Source organism: Salvelinus fontinalis, chromosome 1, assembly GCF_029448725.1.
Source record: "Salvelinus fontinalis isolate EN_2023a chromosome 1, ASM2944872v1, whole genome shotgun sequence".
Lineage (NCBI taxonomy): Eukaryota > Metazoa > Chordata > Actinopteri > Salmoniformes > Salmonidae > Salvelinus > Salvelinus fontinalis.
The window spans coordinates 40,933,602-40,941,047 of NC_074665.1; positions in this window are offsets into that span (position 1 = coordinate 40,933,602).

The window sequence follows — 7,446 nt, forward strand, 5'->3', positions numbered from 1 at the left end:
AGCATTAGTGCAACATCAACTTTAATCCTCAACTCATCACTGAAGATGAAAACACTGAACAAAATGGAAGTATTCAGACCCCTGGACTTTTTCCACATTTTATGTTACAGCCGTATTCTAAAATTGATGAGGAAAATTGTTTATTTAATCTCCACACAATACCCTATAATGAAAAAGCGAAAACGGGTTTTAGAAATGTTTGCAAATGTATTAAAAATGAACTGCTTATTTACTTAAGTATTCAGACCCTTTGCTATGAGATGTGAAATTGAGCTCAGATGCATCCTGTTTCCATTGATCATCCTTGACAGTCCACCTGTGGTAAATTCAATTGAATGGACATGATTTAGAAAGGCACACACCTGTCTATATAAGGTCCCACAGCTGTCAGAGCAAAAACCAAGCCATGAGGTCGAAGGAATTGTCTGAAGAGCTCTGAGACAGGATTGTGTCGAGGCACAGATTTGCAGAAGGGTTCCAAAAAATTTCTGCAGCCTTGAAGGTCCCCAAGAACACAGTGGCTGACATCATTCTTAAATGAAAGAAGCTTGGAACCACTGAGCTGGCCGCCTGGCCAAACTGAGCAATCGGGGGAGAAGGGCCTTTGTCAGTGAGGTGACCAAGAACCCAATGGTCACTCTGACAGAACTCCAGAGTTCCTCTGTGGAGATGGGAGAACCTTCCAGAAGGACAACCATCTCTGCAGCAATCCACCAATCAGGCCTTTATGGTAGAGTGGCCAGACGACACTAAACTCTTCAGTAAAATGTACATCACAGCCCGCTTGGAGTTTGCCAAAAGGCATCTAAAGGACTCTGACCATGAAAAACAAGATTGAACTCTGGCCTGAATTCCAAGCGTCACGTCTGGAGGAAACCTGGCACCATCCCTGTGATTAAGCATGGTGGTGACAGCATCATGCTGTGGGGATATTTTTCAGCGGCAGAGACTGGGAGACAAGTCAGGATCGAGGGAAAGAAGAATGGAGCAAAGTACAGAAAGATCCTTGATTAAAACCTGGTCCAGAGCACTCAGGACCTCAGACTAGGGCGACGGCTCAACCTTCCAACAGGACAACGACCCTAAGCATGTAGCCAAGACAATGCAAGAATGGCTTCGGGACAAGTCTCTGAATGTCCTTGAGTGGCCCAGCCAGTGCCCCGACTTGAATCTGATCAAACATCTCTGGAGAGACCAGAAAATAGCTGTGCAGCGATGCTCCACATCCAATCTAACAGAGCTTGAGAGGATCTGCAGAGAAGAATGGGAGAAAGTCCCCAATTACACGTGTGCCAAGCTTGTAGCGTCATACCCAAGAAGACTCGAGGCTGTAATCGCTTCCAAAGGTGCTTCAACAAAGTACTGAGTAAAGGGTCTGAATACTTATGTAAATGTGATATTTCAGTTTTTTATTTGTAATACATTTGCAAACATTTCTAAAAACCAGTCATTATGAAGTGTTGTGTGTAGATTGAGGGAAAATATCATTTAATCCATTCTAGAATAAGGCTATAACGTAATTAAAGGTGCAAACCGTCAAGGGCTCTGAATACTTTCTGAATGCACTGTATATTTGGCCTTGTGTTTAAGTTCATTGTCCTGCTGAAAGATGAATTTGTCTCCCACTGTCTGCTGGAAAGCAGACTGAACCAGGTTTTGGTCTTGTATTTTGCCTGTGCTTAGCTCTATTCTGTTTATTTTCATAAAAATAAGTTTAAAAACATTCTTGTCCTTGCCGATAACAAGCATACCCATAACATGATACAGCATCCACCATGTTTGAAAATATGGAAAGTGGTACTCAGTGTTGTTGGATTTGCGCCAAACAACGTTTCTTTGCTACATTTTTTACAGTTTTACGTTAGTGCCTTGTTGCAAACAGGATGCGTGTTTTTGAATATTTTTATTATGTACAAGCTTCCTTCTTTTCATTTAGGGTAGTATTGTGGAGTATCTAAAATGTTGTTGATCCGGCCTCAGTTTTCTCCTGTAACGTCCATTAAACTCTAACTGTTTTAATGTCACCATTGGCCTCGTGGTGAATTCCCTGAGCGCTTTCCTTCCAACTGAATCAGGAAGGACGCCAGTATCTTTGTGGTGACGGTGTATTGATACCAAATTGTAATTAACAACTTCACCATGCTCAAAGGCATGTTCAACGTCTGCTTTTTCAATTTTTACTCATCTACCAATAGGTGCCCTTTGCGAGGCGTTGGAAAACCTCCCTGGTCTTTGTGGTTCAATCTGTGTTTGAAATGCACTCCTCGACTGAGGGACCTTATGTGTTGGGTACATCATGTTAAACACTATTATTGCACACAGTGAGTCCCTGAAACTTATATTGTGACTTGTTTAGCACATTTCTACTCCTAAACTTATAAACATGCAAAGTGTTGGTCCCATGTTTCATGAGCTGAAATAAGAGCCCAGAAATGTTCCATAAACACAAAAAAAGCTTATTTATCTCAAATGTTGTTCACAAAAAGTGTTTCATCCCTTTTAGTGAGTATTTCTCCTTTCCCAAGATAGGCCACACCTGTCAGGTGGATAGATTATCAAAAAGCTGTTTAAACCGCATTATACAGGTGCACCTTGTGCTCTAAAATGTGCAGTTTTGGCACGCAACACAATTCCACAGATGTCTCAAGTTTTAAAGGAACATGCAATTGGCATGCTGACTACAGGAATGTCCAGAGCTGTTACCAGAGAATTGAATGTTAATTTCTCTACCATAAGCCACCTCCAATGTCGTTTTAAAGTATTTGGCAGTATGTCCAACCGGCTTCACAACCGCAGACCACGTGTAACCATGCCAGCCCAAGACCTCCACATCCGGCTTCTTCACCTGCGGGATCGTCTGACACCACCCGGACGGACAGCTGATGAAATGAACTATTTCTGTCTGTATTAAATTCCTTTTGTGTGGAAAAACAAAATCTTTTTGGCTGGGCCTGGCTCCCAAGTGGGTGGGCTTATGCCCAGTTGTGAAATCCACAGATTAGTGCCTAATGGATTTATTTGATTTATTTCCTTATAATAACTGTAACTCAGTAAAATCTTTGAAATTGTTGCATGTTGAGTTTATATTTTTGATCAGAATATTACATCACTTACTTTTTATCTCTGCATTGTTGAGAAAGGGCTAGTAAGTAAGGACTTCACGTTAAAGGCTACAGCTGTTGTATTCCATACGTGAAAAATAACATTTCATTTATTTTGAAACAACATTGATTTCAACCAGTGTGCCCAGTTGGGAACCTGTGTGTCTAAGTCTTTGACCATACTGTACTTCTTACATGCTGACCAGACCGGACACGTCGCGAAATCCATGTTATTCAATTATTGCACCCACACTGCTCGTGCGTGGCAATGAGCGTCTGCGACGCCAATGGCTAAAATAGAACTCATTCCTATTTCTGACGCAGATCGCGCTGCAAGTCCTGCCTCTCCCATCTCCTCATTGGTTTATAGAAGCAGGTACTCACGTGCCATCTCCTCATTGGTTATACCCACATGGGTGATTGAAAGACAAACTGTTTTGCCGGTCGTGGTAATACAATGAAAGTTTAGATGGATCACCATAAGTTAAACGATGAAAAAGCCTGGAAGGATGAAAGATGACTAGAAACGATTCGGTTGGCCGTTTTATGTGTGGATTAATTGTCGGAGTAGAGGTCCTTGTGCATTTCAGGTAAAATAACAACTCGATGTTTATATCTCAGGACAAATTAGCTAGCAACAGCAAGCTAGCTAAATAGGACAAATTAACGTTAGCTAGCCAAGTGCAAGCAAACTAGCTAAATTGCCATACATGTTTAATGCTTTTCGACCTGTCCCAAATTAATGTCATTGGTTCTGAGTTTGTTTTGATATTTTAACCTGTGTGTCGTGATCGCGTTTGGTGTGGTGGGGCAAAATTAATTTATGCACGATAGCACACGATGGCGCGCAGCCGGTTTGGGTTCCGTGTTACTTAAAGTGATTTATCATTTGGCACGCTACTTTTACACCGTTTGAGCTAGAAACGTCATTTAACTTCAAAACGTGTAGACCGTTCCGGATTTAAAATCTTGTTTGACTTATTGATATCTTTTGTATTTTGTACGCTTTTTGTTTTTGTCCTCCATCGACTTTCATGTCATTTCCTCAACATTCTTAAAGGCCCCATTGTGACGTCATCACTTCCAACATTCCATTCACTGTAAATGTAACAATGCAACTTGACACAAATCAGCTACTTTGACCACTTTGTCAACAACATAGACAACAAGTTTAAACATCTGAAATCTTCCTCTACTTCTGCAGTTCTCTGCAAAGAAACAGGTCCTCCTATATGCTTAATTTCGAGTTAATTATCCAGCTTTAATTGTGATACAAACTTTGGGCTATATGTTTAGATTTTTAATACATTCTAAAGCTGCATGATGTGACAAATATTTTTTTTTAAAGTTGCATGAAAGGCAAGAAATGTTTCTTGTGCAGGCTGCACACACTTCATCAGTCTCTCATTCACAATTTGACAAGCACTTGATAATACCTCAAAATGCCCCCTAAAAAAATCCATCCCTTTTGCGGCCAGTGGCCGTTGTGGCTTGGGCTGAATATAATAATTATAATTCCCTTCTCCCGGTTGCGTGCTTCGATGCACCTCTCACTCACATGGCTCTCTCAGATATCGCAATTATTATTAACCAATGCCTGTCAAATGATTGGGTCGTTGTCACAGGCATCTCAGCTCCGAAGTAGCCTACAAGTGAAGACAGACACATTGGGGACGCAAGTGCTCGCGTCCTTCTTATTGAATTCCGAGGTGCATATTGAAGATGTTAGAAGAACTGTCCACATTTACTTTTCGTCAGCCACCAAGATGATTAGGTGAACAGCAAAAGCACTAGCCTATGTCAGTCTACTATCCTACATAGTTCAAAAGTTGACCTATTCAATTGGCCTATACAAAAAAAAAATCTGGGACAGTTGTGGGATGCGATAGATCCCAAATTAATACAACCACTCGCCAAAAAAACGTTTAAAAGCAATGAGTCTGATGCAACAAATCAGAACGTTTAGCTTAAAATGCTTGATTTTAAAAAGTTATTTGGCCACTTTAGTTGTGATACAAACCTTATCAAAACTTATAGGCCTATGGGCTAGGCTACGTTAGGTGTGTGGCTGATTTGAAAAAGTCACCAAAAAAAGGCATGCACTGTTTCTTGCCTTCACACAAGCTGGGCATCGTTCACAAGTGATAATATATAATTCACAAGTGATAGGCTAATATTGTCACCCATCAGACTATTCTTGATTTAATCTTATCTTTACATATACTAAATCATATATTTGTGAAAATAGTTTTGAGTTAGAATGGACCATTATAATGCACCTGTCTCGACATGGGCAGCGGAAAATAATAAATGCAATCTATGCACTTAAATAGCAAATGGAGGACGCTTTTCCCATGGTTGTTTCATGCAAGCTAGGTAGGCTATACTCCTGTTGTAAAGCGAAGCAATGTGCTTAATATTAGGAACATTTTAATAAATATAGTAGGCCTAGCCTATAGAAAGCTGGTGGGATCCTCTTTTTAATAAGTTTGTTTTCTCACAATTGCATTGCCTATTGAAATGTTGCGCAACATGAGCGCGTGGGCTGTTGTGAAGTGCCCATGATGTATTTGATTTGATTTTTTATTTCATTTGCATTGATGTCCGAGTGATTAGAGGGACAATAGAGTCCTGAGTATCAGGCAGTTAGCAAGCATCAGAGCTAGGAGAAACCTAATTACTGTGACTAAACGGTCACGTGGAATTTGACTGGGATCATGACTCGTGACCGCCGGTGTGGCAATAATACGGTCACCATAACAGCCCTAACCACAATTACTGACAACTACACAACTCCTGACCACAACTACAGAACACAACTCCTCACCACAGCTAATGACCACAACTCCTGACAATAAATACTGACCATAACTAAGGACCTAACCTACTGACCATAATCACACAACTACTGACCACAACCACATAACGTCTGACCACCACTACTGAACCATACAACTACTGACCACAACCACACAATTACGGACCATAAAACTACTGACCACAACTCCTGACCATAACTGCTGACCACAACCATGCAATGACTGACTGGAACTACTGACCACAAGTACACAACTACTGACCCCAACCACACAACTACTGAGCACACAACTACAGAGCACAACTACACACCTACAGACCATAACGCCTGGCTACCACTACTGACCACAACCAAACTGCTGATCACAACTACTGACCACAAGTAATGACTGCAACTACTGACCACAACCAATGACTGCAACTACTGACCACAACCACAAAACTACTGACCAAAAGTAATGACTGCAACTACTGACAAGTACTGTCACAACCACATATCTACTGAACATAACTCCTGACCAAAACCACACAACTACTGACCACTCGTTGATATGAAAGTAAAGTTTCAAACAACAATGTGTCAGCATCATTAGGTGAAAATGGATGAGAAATACTCCGAAATAGATGGTGCTGAATCCAGGCCTTAATCCTTTTCTCTCCAATATTCAGAGATATTTGGATGACATTTTCGTGATCTATACAGGCACACAGGAACGACTTTTGGAATTCCATGCTTATCTAAACTCTGAATGAACACCTTCACTTAACCATTAACTATAACCAATCACACATCAGTTTTCTTGTTGTGATGGTTATTAAAACTTCTCTAGGATAGGGGGCAGCATTTTCACTTTTGGATAAATAGCGTGCCCAATTTCAACTTCCTTCTACTCATCCCCTGAATATAAGATATGCATATTATTAGTAGCTTTGGATAGAAAACACTCTGAAGTTTCGAAAACTGTTTGAATCATGTCTGTAAGTATAACAGAACCTATGTAGCAGGAAAAACCCAGAGGTCTAACCATTCTTTTTATTTAATTTTTTTGGTCACTGTCTGTTCAATGAGTTTTCATTGGGATACTGGATTTCTAATCACCCTGTTTTCAGTTCCTACCGCTTCCACTGGATGCACCAGTCTTTGGAAATAGGTTGAGGTTATTCCTTTGTGGAATGAAGAAGTAAGGCCATCTGGAAACAGTGTAACGTCATGTGTACTGTTTGAGAGTTGCGCAAGACTCGAAAAGTAGCGTTAGTTTGTTGATCTCCTGTATTGAAAACAGATTGACCCGTCTTCAATTTGATCGATTATTAACGTTTACAAATACCTTAAGTTGTATCACAAAAGTAGTTTGAAATGTTTTGGCAAAGTTTAGAGGTCATTTTTGAGATATTTTGTAGTGACGTTGCGAAAATTGGAAGCTGTTTTTTCTGGATCAAACGCACCAAATAAATGGACAATTTTGGATATATATGGACGGAATTAATCTAACAAAAGGACCATTTGTGATGTTTATTGGACATATTG